The sequence below is a fragment of the Euprymna scolopes genome, chromosome 46 (assembly GCF_053919585.1).
Source record: "Euprymna scolopes isolate OS-2025 chromosome 46, ASM5391958v1, whole genome shotgun sequence".
Taxonomy (NCBI): domain Eukaryota; kingdom Metazoa; phylum Mollusca; class Cephalopoda; order Sepiida; family Sepiolidae; genus Euprymna; species Euprymna scolopes.
In genome coordinates, this window is record NC_136527.1 from 58789902 (window position 1) to 58810717 (window position 20816).

Sequence of the window (20816 nt, forward strand, 5' to 3'; positions counted from 1 at the left end):
TTTCTTTTTAAAATCTATGCCAGAACAACGAAAAATTGCCACATTTATTAGTTTTTATTTCTAGATAAGAACGTCACAGAGTTACACATCTCTCGCATCGTTTAACGCAGGGACAGATTTTGTAGAAGATGCGTAAATTCAGAAATACAGCTGCATAATCTGGAAAACGCTTTCCTTTCCGAAACAATTTCTGGCTTCAAAGTGTGAAAATCGGATGGTGCAAGGTGATGCAGAGTGCATGGGAGAAGACTTCATAGACATCTGCACATCTCAAACAAAGTGTTGTGCATAAGTGGGATATTTTGCAGGGGGATATTTGCTGAGCTGGCCCAACCTCTTGATTTTTATAGTTTACATATATTTCCTGAAAACTGTGAATATTGCTTCGGTACAATATGGTAATCGACGCGGTTTTGTTTCTGGAAAGTTGTGAACAACCTAGAAATTCATCAGATAATTTCAACAGACCTTGCACTAATCATGACCTTTTAGACGATTTAGAAAATACTCAACTATGGATCTTCAAAAAAGATAGCCTCACCATTGTGGAGAGTTGCCTCATCAATGACAGATGGAAGGCAATCAGATCTAGGTGCTGCTGTTACAGATTTCGTTACATATTGGAATTCACAATGACGTTTTACAAGAACAATATGATATGACATCGTTTCTTTTAATTTCATCAAAAGTTTTGTGTGGTGTGCGTGATTTCAAATAAGACATTTTATTGAGATGTATTAAATTTTTTAAAAATATTAAAACATTTTATTGAAATGTATTAAATTTGAAAAGTAAAAAAAACTGTTAAAACGTTTTAATGAGATGAATTAAATTTGTTAAAATTAAAAATACCAACACAAACATATGACAATAATACAAACACACAAATATAACAAGAATATCAATACACATATATAACAAGAATACCAAAATATGGTTTTAAATTTTTTGAAGTTTATAAAGCCTTCCTTATTTATATAGTCCTGGGTGAATAAATCCAGAAAATACTTCTCAAAATATTGTTTGACTCATTTGTCCAATTTTCGGTAATGAAAGTTCTGGAGTATTTTTAAAGACTCATTTTGGTGATTTCTGTAGCAGACTTGTTTTCTGATTCTGTCATATTTGTAAGACAGTCTTGTGCAAAATGGTTGGCCGGCTATCTGATAGTGGTTATGCTACTAGCTCGTTTCGTGATGCGGGTATACCATTTTGAGGTATTGATTTTGGAAGATCATCAGATATTGTTTCACACATTTGTTAGTATAGCATGCAACAAATCTGACTTGTCGAAACGAACCACATACTTCAAAAGAATGTTGTTTGTCTCCTGTATGTTTTCATATGACTCAACAAATTTGATTTTTGTGCAAAAGAAAGACAACATACTTTACAAGGATTTGGTTTTTCTCACATGTGTTTTCATATGACTCAACAAATTTGACTTCCATGCAAAAGAAGAAGCACATACGTCACAAGAATATGGTTTGTCTCCCGTATGTGTTTTCATATGACTGAACAAATATGACTTGTGTGCAAAAGAAGAACCACATACTACACAGGAATGGGGTTTCTCTCCTGTATGTGTTTTCATATGACGCAACAAACTTGACTTCAATGCAAAACAAGAACCACATACTTCACATGAATATGGTTTGTCTCTAGTATGTGTTTTCATATGATTCAACAAAGTTGACTGCTCTGCAAAAGTAGAACCACATATTTTACAAGAATGTGGTCTGTCTCCCGTATGTGTCTTTATATGACTCAACAAACTTGAATTCCATGCAAAAGAAGAACCACATATTTCACAAGAATGTGATTTCTCTCCCGTATGTGTCTTCATATGACTCAACATATTTGACTTCTGTTTAAAAGAAGAACCACATATTTCACATGAATGTGGTTTCTCTCCCGTATGTGTTTTCATATGACGCAACAAATGTGACTTTCGTGCAAAAGAAAAACTACATACTTCACAAGAATGTGGTTTGTCCCCCGTATGTGTTTTAATATGACGCAACAAATTTGACTCACGTGCAAAAGAATAACCACATACTTCACAAGAATGTGGTTTCTCTCCTGTATGTGTTTTCATATGACGCAATAAATGTGACTTCCATGGAAATGAATAACCACATACTTCACAAGAATGAAGTTTGTCTCCCATGTTTGCACAAAAATTATATGCAATGGATAGTATGGATAAGCTAATACATTTAGACTTTAGAAAATTTATATGAAGAAATTTTATTATTATTATAAACTTATTTCAATCACCAATGACGACAGGTCGTTCTCATTCAGTAATGGATTTCTTTTCATTGTAGCAAATTCTGAAAATATAAAATAAATTTGAAAAATACATTTCATTTAGTACAATTGAATTCATTACGTTAATTTTTATAAATATAAATTTATTAACGAAATTCAAAATAAAATAAGTATAGATTTAATCCATACTGGTTTGTTAACAAAATCAACTCGGTTCTTTTTTCAAATATTTAACTAAAAATCTTTCTTCATTTTACAGATGAGGATGTATTATTTATATTATTTGGATTCTTCAGAATACTGTTCTCATCTTGGGTGTTATTTTAGCAACGTTTCTATGTTACCTTCATGTATTTATGTGGAACTTGGGAATCTTTCTCTTGAATGCACAAATCTATACAAAATTCTGCTGTTCGTTTAACCAGCATATTGCTCGTCTTTGGGTCATATAATGCTGTGTAAACGGTTTTACATTTTTTGATACTTTCAGTGTCGATTATTCGGGTAATGTTTTGGAATAGTTTATTATTCATGACATTCATATTTTATGGTAAATGCTTCCTCTTTAGAAAATTTAGAATGGTTTTAGGGTTTCCTTTTTTGTTGTAGACCTGTGCTAGGGGTTACAAATGAAAGAAACCACAAGTAGTGTAAAGTGTATAAAATATAATATGCATTTATCACAAAGAATACAAGAGCCACTAAAGTGGTATGAGAGGAATGTGTTCGTAGCATGCGGTTAAACATGGTATGAATGTCTCCATTTAGTCTCTGAAATTCATAGGACTGGTTGATTCCACTTAATTCTCAAATAGGGGCGATTTTTACCTAACAACAGAAACGTATCCAAATTTCATAACAAACACATGGCTAGAGATTTAAAAGAAAGATACACAGGTTGTTTTACTCATAGCCGAAAGATAATACAAGTTCATACAAATAACAAGAGGAGGATAACAGTTCTTTACTTAATTTCCATGGACACAAGGCAACCTTCAGTCATAACCAGAAGAAAAATAAAAGTCCATAGCAAGAGGGAGAGTAACAAATAACAAATAATATTAATCACATTTAAACTAAACTAGTTTTCAAAATATTAATTAATGTAATTCCTTATGTTATCAGTGATGATCAATTCCTTATGTTATAAATTGTGACAAGCATATACAGAATTGGTAACCACTGAAAACAAAAAAATACATTGTTTAATATCCATAAAATTACTTGCGGCAAATTTAAATGCGATATTTGTTTTCAGCATACTAGAAAACCTATAGAAATCGTCTGTTAAAGGTTATTGTTAGGATGGAAAGTAAGTAACAATTTACCAAAATGGCTTTCAAATAGCTACACCAATATCATCATGTGGCCAGAAAGTGGGTGCTCATTTGACATTAAATTTATATTGAAAAGTTATCCCCTCTTTTTAAAATAGTAATTTCCTCATATCATGAAAACTAATTCTCTGTGAAGTATATATTCGTCTATATCATAAAACTCTTCATTGTAAAGGAATTTTTGAAATTGGACATTGACCGGTGTTTTTTTTTTATGTTTAAGTCAGTATTGAAAACAAAACCTGATAGACCATTTGAAAAAAAAGGAAAGACAAAAATAAAAAAAAATACACAGAGAGGGGGGCAGCTCTCTTAACGCCGAGCATTTTTTAAAACTTGTGTGGCGGTAAAAACCATTTAAAATATATTAAATTATTTTTTTTTTACGTTAAACTTTTGAAACAGTGAAACACATTTAAAATATATTAAATTATTATTTATTATTTATTGGTAAACGTTGTTTTTATGTTTAAGCAAACAAAGAAAACAATCGGCAGCAAAAAAGTTCAACAATAAATAGGAACTCCCAAACGAATGTGAAGAATTGTGAAAAAATGGAATGCATGATCTCGTGACGTCATACTTGTGTTATCTATATGAACTATGGAAAAACAGAAGCGACTTTTAAAAACCTTTGTTTATCTTCTTCAAACTGAAATCAATAATTAATCTTTGCTATAATTTTGTTGAGTTTTAAGATTTACACAGTTTAATGATTAATAATATTATAAACATTTGTATATTTAATATGATATACGGTTTCACTGAATGTTCTTTTGATTAACTACCGGCTTCCATACTTTTGTTCAGTAAAAAGAGACAAACAAAATATGAGGGAGAGGTCTACAAAATGCTTAATATTTGTGCTATAATATTTTCCCATCGGTTTTAATCTGGCGATAAAATAGCTACAAGAGTCATGTTTATATTAAAACGTCTTAAGTTTAAAAACAATGGCTGCCATTAGACGCTCATTAGGTGCTGCCAAACAATTGTGAAGAATTAAGACGCTTTAACATAAACATGGTTCTTGTCAGATGAAAACCGATTAATATAGCTGCTTCCACTGCGTGAACTCTTACTTAGTCTCGTGAAATCTCACGAGATTTCATCTTCCACTATATATGTATGCAAATGGGATGAGATCAATTTTATGATAAAATGTCTGTTGGCCGAGGCAGTGGGGAGAGATGTGCTGGAAGTTGAGAGAGAAAGTTGTCAGTGACGAATTCTAGCTGGACTTTTGCGTATTGTATTTGGTTTATTTTGTTTTGCTGTTTACCAGCCCATTTTAACATCATGATGAAATAGCAATGTCCCCGTAATCACTTTGAGGAGTTGATAACTTTTTCAGTAGATATAGAACCTTATGTCACTGATAGTAGCCACCTACAACAAAGTGGCTATATGCCTTGTTTGGAGTGAAAATGTAAGAAGAAAAAAAAAAGAATTGTGCATAATCCCTTCTATATCAATTTAATGTAAAATGAGCACACATTTTCTGGCCACATGGTAATCATTTGGGGAGGGCGGTGCCTGAAGCCTAAGGTCTGCCAAACGATCGTAAAAAATGGACCGCATGTTTCCGTGATGTCAGATTTGTGTTAACTATACGAACTATGGAAAAGCAGAAGAAACTTAATGACTTTTTAAAACCTTTGTTTATCTTTTTCAAGATGCCCGGGTGTTTTGAGGTGTGTGTGGTTTTGGGTAAATCCAAACTCCGTGCGGGGGGGGGGAGGGTTAAAATAAAAATAAAAGTTTTGGTAGGTGAGTATGAGGATCGAACCCGAACCCTTGAGGCAAAGTTGGAAATTAAAGTGTGAAAAATAAAAGTGCGACGTTAACCACTGGGCCACCACGACATACAATGGAGACACGTTTGAATTTATTTATTTAACTATTAAAAACAGGTGTCCGCAATAAAAGTTAACTCTTCTGCTTCCATTTGACCTAATTAAGGAGGTCAAATAGAAGTCACACAGTTAACTTTTGCTGCGAGGCAGCATTTGGGTTTGTTTACCCAAATTTGACTGTTTTTCCCCCAAAAGATGTTGGGGAGTGTGGGAGTTGAACACTCTCAGCCTAACTCGATTGTCGCCTTTTAACTCAGAAGAGCGACCTAGCTACGTCACTTCCTGTTCCTCATATTTCACCCTCTTTTCTGCGGAATGCTCAAACAATCAAGATGTGACGAACCACCGCTCCGGTGGGAGCCATGAGCCACCACCGCGTCCTGACTAGACAGTCACCGCAAGTAACGTTACTTATCTCTCAATGAACTCTTATTCTTCCTATCACTTCCTATATCTCTTTCCTGTATATATTTATGCAAATAAATTGCATTTGTTTCGTTGATATATAACGGTATATTTTCATCTTCATTATGCGACCTTTCGCCTTTTCAATTTCTCTACAAGTAAATACACCCATTTCACCATAACACACATGGGGAAGGGATTGTCTAAAACACGGCAGACCGTCCTGTCCCCAACAGATTGGTAGACTCCCGACGTGATCTTTTTCAAAATGGTGACCTAAAGAACGCCGAACAATCTTCGTTCCCAAAAACTTTTAAAACGTCCTCACTGTCGCAATGAAACATACCGTTATATCTTTAAATAATCAGCGAAATATACTCAAAAAAGAAAGAAAAAACAAAGCAAAAAACGCAATTTCCAAAAAAAAGGAGAAAAAACTTTTTCATTGCATTTTCAATGTTATGTCTAAACACACGTGCGTCAATTATCTATCGTCCGCCATCTTTTTTCTTCCTCCTCGTGATCAGATACATGTAAACAAATCACCTCGATATAAAAAAAAATTTTTCGTCGCAGCCTAAATAATAATAAAAAGAGAACAATAAGTTTTATCTATATTCACGCACATAAAAATAGACATTTTATTCTCTTCACATTTTTATGACCAACCGTATTTTTGAACAACGATGTCTGTTAAAATTTCGACGATACCAACGGACTACTATTTTCACGAACATTTCGATTTTTCTCGCAAACGATGCACATTTCCGTTATTATCCAATCGAGAAAATAATTTTAATGGCGTCCTGAATATAACGCGCTCCCTGAAATATTCTTAGACGTTCTTTTTGCGTCATTTAACTCAAACTTTTGTATTCTGTCCTCCGTCATAATCGAAGCAAAATATGATCTTGAGAACCTGAAAGGTCAAATTTTCCTGTTGCCTTCATTCTTAATCAGTTTTTTCAACAAAACTATTTTCCAAGGATCAGTTCTTGTTTACCTCAGCCGAGAAACACTTCACACGAAGAGACATGATTACGCACATGTAACGAACGAATGTCACACTATAGCACAGACATAACTCCAGCGACATGTATCTACTGCTACAACGAACGAAAATTACTTCCAACAACTTCAATAGCAATTTCAACGTGTTTTCAACGTGTTTTCAACGCCAGATTTTATATATGAATCCTGCTGTGGACGACGAAGTCTAAAAACATTCCGTCACACACGCGTTTTACCTACGTATCAAAACTTTAAACCTTCTTCACTTTACCAACATATTTTTTTTGCCATGTGCTAATAAAAAAAAATATTTCAGCTTTCAATTTCATCATGGAGAACATGTGGCAACAAGCCCACTACAAAACTCAAATAGCAACTCTCACGCTATTTCAACTCCAGTTTTCCACAATTATGGAAAGGAAAAAGCAACAACAAGTCTCTCCAGCGTCATGTTACGCGCATCAAGCCTCTCCACAGCATATCAACCCTTTCCAGCAACACCTCACAGGATATCAACCTTTTTTAGCAACAAACGCGACAACCAACACAAAGATGTTCACCAAACACTGTACACTCCTGGATTTCACAACGATTCACCTCACCTCACCGAAGTTCTCCAGCTAACATGAGTAAGCTGCATCATGCACACTGATACTCATCCTGGATGTTCAGACCGTACCGACTCACTGAGTACGCCCGAGCACCTGAACAACATTGACACCGCTCTCTACGAATGGACAAATTTCCTCGCAGACTCACTTGTGACCGTAAGCATGTAGTCGACACATTTGCGAGCAATGCGAACCAACTTCAACCCACCGTGCTGACCCTTGCGCACGCTTCATAGACTCCGCGGCAATACAGAGTCTATGACCGCAACACTTGCACTCAAACTCATAACATCATTCCTATGACCATCCCACAGTTGTACAAGTTTGAACACTTTTTCCCGATATTCTTTAACGTCGCAACTCTATCCTTACACCCTGCTACTTAATAAATAAAAAAAAAATTCTTCCTCGCTCTCTACACAGTGGACACACACGCAAACATATATATGCATGCTTTTTCTCCAATTTTCTTTTCTCTAGCTTCTAGCTAATTAGGAAGGGATTATTATGGGAGTTGAACACTCTCACCCTAACTTGATTGTCGCCCTTTAACTCAGAAGAGCGACCTAGCTACGTCACTTCCTGTTCCTCATATTTCACCCTCTTTTCTGCGGAATGCTCAAACAATCAAGATGTGACGAACCACCGCTCCGGTGGGAGCCATGAGCCACCACCGCGTCCTGACTAGACAGTCACCGCAAGTAACGTTACTTATCTCTCACTGAACTCTTATTCTTCCTATCACTTCCTATATCTCTTTCCTGTATATATTTATGCAAATAAATTGCATTTGTTTTGTTGATATATAACGGTATATTTTCGTCTTCATTATGCGACCTTTCGCCTTTTCAATTTCTCTACAATTAAATACACCCATTTCACCATAACACACATGGGGACGGGATCGTCTAAAACATGGCAGACCGTCCTGTCCCTAACAGGAGGGAGAAACCAGCTCCCAATTGTCCAGATTGAATAGCAATTGTATGATATACAACATTGATCAAAGCTGATTGCTTCTGGACGTTTCCCGGCGCGATGCCGAGAACACCTCTGTTTGAATTAGTTTTGCTTTTAGCCCAATCAACACGCGAGAAGCCAAAATAGCAATAATTTCGTAAAAGTCGATGTAAATAAATCAATACGCTACGCACTTTGCAAAATCCTAGTTATTATTATCTAGGGCCTATATAAACATTTGTAAGCGATCGTAACCCCCCCCCCCCGAGAGCATGTGCGAGAAAAGCCTTTGCGACACATACACGAAATGGTCACACACATTTTGCCTTTTATATATATATAGACTAGCGGGGGGGGGGTACCCGGCGTTGCCTGGGTGTTTGTAGGTGTGTGTGGTCGGTGGAAAAACGAACATTAAAACTTATCGGTCGGTGGTGGGGAGGTTAATCAAAACATCGAAAAAAACACAAAAAACTAACGTAAGGCAAACGAACGATGTTAAATGTAAAAATCGAGAAAACAAAAATGAAAACAGAAAAACGAACGTTAAAACTGCTTTAAAAAATCTGAAAAATAAAAACCAAAACAAAAACATTTTACCTTTTATATATATACATAGATGTACAAGTGTTCATTTGGTTAATTACCGGCTTCCATACATTTGTTTGGTCAAACGAGTAAATTAGATGTCAGAGGGGGTTCAGAAAATGTTTTATTTTGTGAAATAATCTTTTTAATCGGTTTTAATCAGGAGATAAAATAACTGGTAAGAGTCATGTTTATATTAAAATTTAATATTAAAAACAAAATTAAAACATAATTAATTAAAATTTAATATGCAAAAACAAAATTAAAACATAATTAATTAAAAATTTATGTTGTAACGGAACATTTTGAAATAATGGAATTTTAATCGTTTTAATCTTTTAAAAATAAAAATATACATAAATTAAAATATACAAAAATTAAAATATACATTAATTAAAATATACATAAATTAAAATATACAAAAATTAAAATATACATAAATTAAAATATACATAAATTAAAATATACAAAAATTAAAATATACACGAGAACGTTATTTTAAAGCCAATTATGTAGGCACCGCCAAAAATGGCCGCAAAATCAAGTTGTTGTTGTTTTTTAAAACTAAATTACATTTATTAAAATCCATTATTTCTGAGTAACTTTTTTTTTCCAGAAAGATAAAACCCTGAATTTTATTATATAGAAAACAGAATAATGTAAAACTTTTTCTACTATTTTTAATTCAATTTTAAATGTTAAATTTTCCCAAAAAGTTAACAATTGTTATTTTTTGTCTTGCACAAAAAACGTACTTAAATATTTAAAAAAAAGGGGTTTTGAAATAATTTATTTATTCATTTATTGTCTAACTAAGATTTAGGATGATTTTCTAAGAGAATATGCAAAAATATTATAATATAAGTACCTGAATTTCAAATAATTCCACTTATTCATATATGTAACTAGATATTTCGCGTCGCCGAAGAGTTCAGATCGACTCTGTTTACGTTTTCTTTCGATGAGACGAAAACTATGGAAGACTAAACAGGCCAAAAAAACTTATTTTTCAGTGACGAAAATTTCAATGTATTAAGCTGAGGCTGGCCAGTACCAGATGGGTGACCATTTGTATGAGTTTGGTTTTTTAATGTGTATGTGTGTGAGGGCCAGGCTCCCCAAAATGGGGGGAGGGGGCAATTTAAAGCAGAATAAAAAAAATTATTTCAGCGCGTTTGGTCCACCGTAGTCGAAAGGCGGCAAACGTTTTCAAACGAGATCGAAAAAAATGATGCTATTTTTAACACAAAGGGCACAATATTTATCGAATTTTTTTTTTTGTATCGATTATTCAAAGCATGCTCTGTTTAATAATGGTCATGCATTATTCGGCTCGCTAAAAAAAAATTGTTAATTTATTTATCAAAAATTTTAAAATGGCTTTTTTCGTATAAATATAAAAAAAATTTTTTTTTTGTTTTGCTTAACTTAAATTAATTATTTTACTTAACATATTCACCGAATTTCACACTTCAAAACTCAAAAGCGGGATAATTAAACACAATCGAAGTTCTGATATTCAGACGTCAAAATAAGGTATGCAAACATTTTTTTTTTTTTTTTTTTTTTTAATCTATAATTCTGTCCCTTACAACAACACAATATGTTCTGTTCAGTTTCAGATGATTATTTTAAGCATATTTGTTCCCGCTTCAAAACAAGGGGGGGGTTTTGTAAGCAAAAAAAAATATATATATAAATATCGTTTATGAAAAATAAGTACACTGTTATAAAGTTCATTCTTCTCCTAATAATCGCTGAAAATTTCGTATTGATCGGATAATTACCTGATTTTTGGTAGATTTTTAAAAAGACGGTCCGTCAAAAAGTACTGACCTGCCCCCCCCCCCGGTTTTGGCGGTGCCTACAATTATGCAAACAAGATTTTCCTCTCGCAATTTCATTATTTTCTTTCGATGAAAAAAAAAATTTTTTTTCAATTAATACTAGTTTATTTTGCCCATCTTCTTTTAAATGGTACAAAAGTTATACTGATAATATTAATTTATAATAAAGTTACATCGTGTTACATATAGAGGGGGGGGATTTGGGCGGTGTCTACCGAGCATTTTATTTTTTACTTTAAACAGTGAAAAACAGTTAAAAATCATAAAATTACTTTTTTTTTCTTTTGATAAAGAAGTTTTTGTTGTTTTTATGTCTAAGTCAATATTAAAAACAAACAACAGTCGACAGCGAAATATTTTTCAAGGATAAATCAACATTTTAGGGTTATTCGGATTTTAGGATTAAATGTAGTTATCTCCCTTACATTTTTAACGTATTCTGCAAATGCAGAAAAATCGATACTAAATTCATGTAGTAATACTTACGTTTTTGTTTTATAATCTGCTTTCGATTAACTTTATCTGCTTTTATAAAGGAAACGATTTTTCAAATGTGATTGAAAGCTCAACTTCACATTCAAGATGACGAACGGAAGAGCAAGTTCGCAGAAAACAAAATTGAAGAGGAAAAATAAAAAAAATCTTTTCGAAATAGAGCCGATCTATTTGGTGAATATCACGGATAAAATTAATGTTATTTTATTTAACATTTTAATATTTACATGAGAGAGAACAGAGGTTACAAGTTTCATATTTATTAATGGTCCATTGGTCCACAAGTAATCTTTTTTACTATAAAAATCTGAAAAAAATCTTTATAATGTATGTACTTGTCACTGCATGAAAATGTCATATTCTAAAAATCACGTAAATCGATCAAGTAGTTTTTTTTTTAATTTAAGAAAATCAAATATTATGAGACATTTTATCCCAGAAAAACTTCACGCCATCTTGTTTTTGAATGATGTAATCAGAGTTTTTTTTTCTGTCTGTTTCGATTTACTCAAAACCGCACACACCTCGTCTTCTCATGTATCGTTCTCTTCTTCCTCTTCTACTTCTTGCTCTTTTTCTTCTTTTTTATTCTCAGTCGTCAGAAGCGTCGTCTTTGTCTTGACTACGTTTTTCCTTCCCCCTTCTTGCTCACAGTGACCCGTTTTTATGCTAAGCTGAACTCTCGTGTGTGCGAGAGAACACGAGATTTTGCGTGATTACGTGGCAATATTAACCGGCCGCCGCCATCTTGCCATTTTTCTTTGGACGTGCCCGCTTTGCAGAGTGCACACCTCGAGCGTTTGTCAGGTAAGCCCGTCTGTTCGCAATTTATTACACACTCCCCCCTGATCTCATTATCACAGAAAGAGCAGGGAGGCGGTGGCCTTTTTCTTCGAGTGCTTCTTCGGAGAGGGGGATTCGGGGCTTCATCATCGTCTGCGCTGTCTTCTGTGACACGAAGGTCGGCAAACCTAAAGCTGAGCATTGCAGTATCACTGTCCGGGTCTTCATCATCAGCAGGAGGGTCAGTACTTTGAAGGCTACCACTCTCAGTGTCGCTGTGCGTTGAAGCCGTCATGAACCAGAATGATGGGTCGCTGGTCACGGATTCAATTTCACTATCTTCGTCAAGCGGCAGCTGCGTTTGGAATACTGATCTTAAGTCTTTAATATGACGAGGTACTCCATCAACTCGCACCGCCTGCGGGCTGATCACTTCAGTGACATGACCGGTTCCGTAGCGAGTCGTGCACTGGCCTCGGGGTTTTTTAACCCAGACGACATCTCCCTCTTTTATGTTCTTTTGTGGTGGCTCCGGTTCGGGTAGTGAGCTGCTCTCCAAACCTCTCACCCTGACACGGTATGTATGTAGCGCGTTGGCTGGCGCGATGGAGGGTGAAACATCGTCCTTAGGGGTGACGTTGTACCAATAGACTGCTTCAGGTACCGTACACCCCTTCCGCGCTGCGATTGTCTTAACAGTTCTGTGATTGCGCTCAATAATCCCGTTTCCACTGGGAACATGGGCACACCGAAAACGCAGATGGACACCCCAGCCATCTGCAAACTGTTTAAACGGCTCACTAACAAAAGCGGGGCCATTGTCGGTGAGTATCTCAGAAGGAGGGCCACGCTCGAGGAACACACCTTCCAACTCATGGATAATGGCAGCCGCGTCCTGCCGGCGAAGGGGCCGCCACAATGAAAACCTAGATGGTCTACAGTCGATAAGCGTCAAAAAATGCCTCCCGTTGTAGTGCGTTATGTCCATCGCAATCCTATCCCAATTACGCTTCACACTGAGTATTCCCTTCTTCCACCGGACAGGTGCTGGGTCGATCAATCGGCAGGTGTTGCAGCTTCCCACAACAGATTTCACAGCCCTCCGAGACACGGCGGGGTCAACCAATCTGGCGAAGTAAAGCGTTCGGTTTACACCGGGGTGCCCGCTTTGGCAATGGACATCATTAATATGCTCCGGGCTGAGTCTATGTCCCACTGCAGCGCAATTTACAGGTGCTGACTCGTTCACTTCTTTTGGCAGGTCTAGCCAACGGCGTGGCACTCTGGTCAGATGATCCACCTGATTCAAACAGGACTGCACCAGTGTCACATCTATGACCAAGTCGTATTCCTTAGTGGTTTCGGTTAGGGTAGCAAGCCACCTCCGGATCAACATTTTGGCCGACGCCTTCATTGTCAGACGTGCTTTTCCGTTCAAGGCATTGGTCATCCACCGATGCACACATGTGGAATCCGTGATGATGTGAAGGATTCTAGCCTGCCACTGAAGCGCTAGATTGACTCCTTTCAGTGTAGCATCGAGTTCAGCTAGGTTTATATGCTTGGCGTCATTCTCCGGCCGAAGCCAGCAGGCATCTTCTATTATCCTTCCGTCGACCGCCAGAGCAACGCCAAGGGCAAGTGAGCTGGCGTCTACCCAAACTGTAAATTCACTCCCATCGACGCACCAGCTCCCCTGTACAGGGTCATCATTGGTCACTCTGGCCACAACTTCCACCAGCATGCTTCGCAGGGCAGGATCATGCACCTCATCGTCCCATCCAGTTGACATAGAAGTTGCCCGTCGCTTTATGGCCGCTACAGCCACTCGGAGCCACCCACACACAGGGAAGTGACCCACCAATTTTCTGCAAATGGAAAACGTGCTCCGACGTGTGATGGTAGATGGGATTTCCGGGATTTCACCACTCCTTCCCCATTGAAGGCCATCTGCACTTCCGCTCACCTGCAGTCCGAGCACTTTCGCCCCGTCCTGTAGCCGCTCCGGCTCCTTGCACGACAATCCGAAGTGCTCGAAGTGTTCTTTGACCGCCTGGGCAGACAGGAGGCTCTCATTGACAAAAATGTCGTCTATATACGACGATGTCGCATGTTGCACCGCTTCATCTTGACGCCGGATCGCCTGCATGATTGCTGTCATGATGTTAGGGGCTACATTCAGGCCGAATCCTAGCCTGGTCAAGCAATAGTGAGTTCCTTTGATCACCACCGTCTGGAACGGCCACAGCAATTTCTCAACACGTATTTGCAAGTACGCTCTTCGCAAGTCCAGTATGGCTGCTTCCGCACCCTGCCGCCGCCACTCCCGTAGTTTATGAGCACAGACATCAGCCCCCGCAGTGTGTGGGTCAACGTATTCATTAAGTTCCCGGTAATCAAGAACAGGTCGAACTTTCTGCTTGTTCTCTTGTCTGACAGCCATCAGGGGAATTAGCCCCCGCGGGGGCCCGAGCTCATCCTCTGGGTATGGAACTAACCAGCCATTATCCAGCCACACTTGAAGTTCTGCCTCGTACTGCCCCCTAAGCCACACAGGAGGGGGATACTCTGTAAGTCGATTCCGCAATGACACTGGTGGCTGGTCGCCTGCCCATTTCCAGGAAGCTGTCCAAGTGTTTGTGCCCTTATCGTATTCTGCATGGAAGTCGGGCTCATCGAGAGTGATTGCTGCACACATTTGTTTGTTTGGTCGAGAGAAGCTCACATCACCGGCGCCATTCACAGTAATTCCGCCTAGCTGTGTGATAGCGTCCATTCCAAGGAGAAGGTCATATCCGAGCAGCTCCCCATCGACCACTAACACCGTCACAGCAACCGGAGAGCCATTGCCAATGCTGATATGAACAACGCTGACCCCACAACACACCAATGAGCCTTGGCCGACAGTAAGTACAGGGATCCTTCGTTTCTTCCATGTGGTGCAATATTCCTTTCGAAGAAGGGTTTGGGCACAGCCGGTGTCAACCAGCGCTGAACGTTCACATCCATCAACTTGAACTGTTACTGCAGGTAGCGCTTTGTTCAATGCCGCGTTGGGGAGGGTGCTAGCGCTGCGGCCTCCTCCCCTTGCCCATTTCCTGGACAATTCCGCGCTATGTGGCCTGGCTTATTGCATTGGTGACACCGTATTACTTGTCGTGCTCCATAATTAGGGGTGCGCCTTGTACCGCTTTTGCAGTCTCTGGAAAAGTGGTTGGGGCCACCACAGGTATAGCATCGTAGACCCTTCGTTGGCGAGTCCAGAGTGTCAACAGCTGTGGAGACTAGTTCTTGATCGTCTTTCAAGATGTTTCGTGCTCTCGCCAATAACTCCTCCAATCCAATCTCAGTGAGTCTTGACGATGCTCGCAGCAGTCGACTTGCCTCATCCGGAAGTCCCGACAAAAAGGCGCATGCCAATATGCGATCACTTGCACCATCGAAGGGAGTGGCAAGCTTTTTCAAGTCGGCCATGTAGACATCCACTGTCTCCCCCGGCCCAACATTTATAGACTTGCACTTATTAATTCTATAATTCGTTGCACGTACAAATTAATGGCGGAAACTGATAGTTTAAAGCCGCCTTATCATTAAAAAATATAGAGAGATTTCCAATTTTTTTTTTTTTTTTATTGTATTTGAAAGATTAAAGCCTAAAGTTAATCTCTATGTCGGGAAAAATTTCACGTGAAAAAAAAGTTTATTGTTTTCATGTCGGTTTCTGAAACTGACAAATTCAGCTAGATTTAGAAGTTAAATAAATTCCTTTGTAAAAATCCCTTTAAAGTTTCTGGAACTATTTCAACGATAATTAGTAAAGTAAAGTCTTAAGATATTGAATATTAATAAAAAAGAGACAACGCGTTGCACATAAATTCTACAGAATCCCAAGATGAAAGAAAAGCCATTTTATTTTATAACTGCCCGTTCATAAAATACGCTTAAATATGATATTTTATTTGTTCAGATTTTGTATATAATATGATAGTCGTGATGTCAGATGTAATAAAAAATATATTTTTGGATGTCATCAGCTAGAATCGAAACCAAAATCAAAATTCAAAGCTGGTGACGTTACCACTCTACTACCAGTGTCAGAAGTCGCCATTACAAATTAGTGAATAAACATTTGATTATTTAGACTCTGTTATATCTCATATCCCTTCATATTTATGAATAATTCAGAAAGCAGCAGCAGCAGCTGCGACAGTCAATAATGGCAACGCTAAGACAAAGATGTTCATCAAGTTAATACAAATGAACTTAGAAAATACACACATCAATAGAATAGCTCGCACATCACTTCAACCAAGAAAACCGCCAGTTAAGGCTGCACAACAAAAGAGAAAACCAAAATGTAAAATGCAAGCATCGCAGTAAACGCAACTTAGCATAATTATGCAAATATCTATCTCACAGAACATTGCAACAATTCAACACCAACTAGGTTACATTCACAACTTTTTCAGCTTTAAATCAATATAACACATGCATACATACACCAAACAGACGATTCCTTAAAACGCATCAAGACACAATAAACAAACACAATTAAAAAAGCAAAATGCAAGCTAATTTTAAATTTCCCCTTTTGTCTTCAACTACGTCTGTGCCACCATTATAAACACGTTAATCTTCTCAACAAGGGGGGAGGAGGCTAATGTGTGCAACACTATCCGCTCGCATTATGAACAACAAGTAGTCATCGCCGCCGCCGCTGACGACGTTACCACCAACTACTGTGAACCGCGTTGTGAACACCGCTCTATCAACAACAAGTAGTCATTGCCACCGCTGCCATCACCAACATCCTGACATGCCAGCAGTCTCTTTTCATGATCATTTAACTTTAAATAAACGTTTGAACTTAACCCCATTCGTTTGTAAATTTCTTGCTGTCCATACGCCCAGTTCTGTTCATAACAACTGGTGTCAGAGCGTTTAGCAAGAAGAACATGAATTGCTACACTGATTTGACATGCTCTGAATTGTTCATGTTGATTAGGGAACAGCAGCAGCTTCTTTTTAACTTGATGACCGGACCCACACAATCTTCTGAAGACACGCTCTGAGATATTCGACTTGACATAGACAACATGATGGCTGCCCTGAAATTAGCGGCGATAACAACCACCACTGTTTAGGCTAATGGCGGTTACAGACTGCTCATGCATCAGCAAACAATTCAAGACACCATGCGACAGCAGAACACCTTCCACCCAGGGAACGACGTGAGTCAGTTTATCGCTAAACAAAATATATATGATTCACGTCGCACCAGAACTACCATTTTACCCCAGCCTGGAAGGCGAATTCGTTAAGTCAGCAAACGACTTATTAGACCAAGGCATATTCCAGCAGATGCTAAACTCTGAGCACGATACAGACACCTTCACCCTCTTAAAGGAGTATCTCCTGACCACCCACGGCAGCCAGATGACCACGTTTCAACACTTGAGCCGAGCCTGGGACCTAGAGCGGCGAGAAAATGAAAAATTGACGGATTTTGCAGGCCAGCTTGAGAATACGCTTAGAGAAGCGGCCGTGCACATCAAGAGAAAATAAGGACAAGAATTCCGAACTATCCGTCGACGGGCTCTTTTCAATCATAGGTGCAATGCTTATGAGTGAAAAGGTCAAGGCATGGAACTATAACATCTACCACCACCTTGTCAAAACAATGGACAGCCACTGAGAAACCAAGACAATTTTTATGGCGAACATTAAAGTCACTAAACACATGTATTTGGGCGTTACTATCTAAGGAGACTGCTACATCTTTACTATCAGAGACATGATCGATTAGGGTACAATACTGACTTGAGGGAGAACGGTAGAGAAAATATAAGTAACTAACGCAGTGATGAAATGTTAGTCGAAAGCACAAAAAAGCCTGGTCATCCGATTCAAGATTTTTCTCTTTAGTTAAAGGGAAGGTGTTACAGATATAGACTCCAAGCATGTGCATATATCTATCCGAGTCCTTATGGCAAAGAGGGAGGTATCCTGTCATGTTAAAGTAGTTAGAGGGGATTGAAGAGTGTAAGTTTGTTTTACTTAATGCTAAGATATCTGGGGAGTTTATTAAAAGGTAAGACTCTATTTTACCTCTAAGCCCACAGATATTTGTGAAAGCGAGGAGCAAGGGTGGCTGGGAATTGGTTTTGTTTGGGTGGTTGTCTGGCTTTATCGTGATATTTGTTGGGGTCGTCATTTCATCACGTTTTTGTTTAATGTCAGGTTAGGGGAAGATGCCAAGTATACACAGACAGCAGTCCATTAACATTATTATTAATAATAATAATAATAATAATAATAATAATAATAATAATAATATCATTTATTTAATAAATTAAAACATTTAGTTTTTTTAAAATATCATTCTTCAAATAAATAAATTAAAATTCAATTATTAATAATTAATTATGAAATATGTGATTATATTGTTTTAATTAAAAAAAATCACATATATTGTTTAAAATAAATAGAAAAATTGTTTACTATTATTTTTTTAAAAGTTTTGTTTATATTGCTATGTTTTTCTTATTTATAACTGTTTACATAGTAACATAGCGTTGATTAAGGAAATTTGGGTCCTTTTTTATCAGGGTTAGACAGTATTTTGCCAATCTTGTCTATAAGAATATGCCAGATTACTATATATATATATATATATATATATATATATATATATATATATATATATATATATATATAATTTACATCTAGGATCAATAAGAAAGATAACAGGAAAAATGGTTTTATATACGGCATAATCACGTTGACACACTGGTCCCCGTCAGATCACCGAAGTTAAGCAACGTTGAGCCTGGTCATTACTAAAATGGGTGACCAATTTGGGAAGTCCAGGTGTTGTATGTAGGAGGACGTCAACACCTTCATAAAAAAAGTTGCAAAAACCTAACGTCGTCATCTCCCCTAACGGGATATACAGGCGACTGGGGACCGCTTGTGAATTTCATACTCCCATGAAACTTCATCCTTCGGAGGAAGCTGGTTAAACCCTGAATAGGGTTGGTGCTGACTGCACACACACACATTTATATATATATATATATATATATATATATATATATATATATATATATATATATATATATATATATATATATGTGTGTGTGTGTGTATATATATGTATATATATATATATATATATATGTGTGTGTGTATATCTCTCTCTTTCTCTCTCTCTCTCTCTCTCTCTCTATATATATATATATATATATATATATATATATATATATATATATATATATATATATATATATATATATATATATCCGTATATATACATAATCAGAAATACACGAATATTTTTTAAAGTGAAAATAAAATTCGAAATCCATTAAATTAAAAAGTGTTTACTTACAACACGGTAGAGTTAAGTTCCAAGATTAACTTTTAAACCGTCTTTTCAATAATAAAAAAAAACAACATATTTTTGTAAAATATAAATAAATTATAAAGGTGTTGTTTTTTTTTTTTTAAACAGGTGTCTATTTTGCATGTATTATGCCCCTTAGTTTAGCCCCCTCAACAGTTATCTCCCTTGGTCAGATATTTTTCTTATAGAGTTTCCCCTGAATCGACACCGGCAGGTTAACCGGTGCTTTTTTTCTTTAAGTCTAGTCAGCAGTATTTCTAACCCCCACGTCTCTCTGCCTTTTATCTTCTGTTGTCTTTCGCCGTTTTAAATCATCTCCGGTAAGAAACATTATATATCTCCTTCTTAATGACACTGTTAATAATTTTAACGTTATTTTTAAAAATATTATTTCATCTTAACTACGAACTTCTTGATTCTTATCTTTTCTCTTTGTGATCTCAACTTTTTTTTTTTTGTGTGTGTGTGTGTGTTTCTTTCAGTTTTTTTATTTCCGTATCTACTCTCAATAAAAAAAATTAGAAACAAATCGAACTTACAAGAGAAGATGATAACATCCGGTGAATACAGGAAAAATAATTCCAGTAGGTAATCTCCAAAAATACCGTTAGGGCTTACAACATGGCCGCCAGAAGAGTCAACAAAAAACTGCGAATAAAATATATAAAACTCGTAATTTCTGTTTTTAAAGTGGGTTGTCAATTTTCTTTATGAAATATACTTCCAAAATAAACTATTACAGTCGTTTAAAACATAATAGAAGTATTATTTTTTTTATTTTTTAAAAACAATGTTTACAAAATGTCTACGAACGTGTTAAGTAAAATAATTAATTTAAGTTAAGCAAAACAACTATTTTTTTTTAATATTTATACGAAAAAAGCCATTTTAAAAGCTTTGATAAATAAATTAACAATTTTTTTAATGAGCCAAATAATGCATGACCATTATTAAACAGGGCATGCTTTGAAGAATCGATACAAAAAAAATTGATAAATATTGTGCCCTTTGTGTTAAAAATGTCATCATTTTTTCGATCCCGTTTGTAAACATTTGCCCCCACAGTGGACCCAACGCGCTGAAATAATTTTTTTTATTCTGCTTTAAATTGCCCCCCCCCCATTTTGGGGAGCATGGCCCCCACACACATACACATTAAAAACCAAACTCATACAAATGGTCACCCATCTGGTACTGGCCAGCCTCAGCGTTAATAATACATTGAAATTTTCGTCACAGAAAAA

At 36.8% G+C, this 20816-nt stretch overlaps 1 long non-coding RNA gene and 1 pseudogene across 1 annotated transcript; one reads left to right on the forward strand and one right to left on the reverse strand.

Moving 5' to 3' along the window:
• Positions 1 to 913: 913 nt before the first annotated feature.
• LOC145270708 (uncharacterized) lies at positions 914 to 11474 on the reverse strand. Its single transcript, XR_013865529.1, has 2 exons — positions 11376 to 11474; positions 914 to 2336 (listed from the first exon to the last, which is right to left on the reverse strand). It is a non-coding gene; the product is annotated as an uncharacterized LOC145270708 (long non-coding RNA).
• Positions 11475 to 18930: 7456 nt separating this feature from the next.
• LOC145272028 (5S ribosomal RNA) lies at positions 18931 to 19049 on the forward strand (annotated as a pseudogene).
• The last annotated feature ends 1767 nt before the right edge of the window (positions 19050 to 20816 follow it).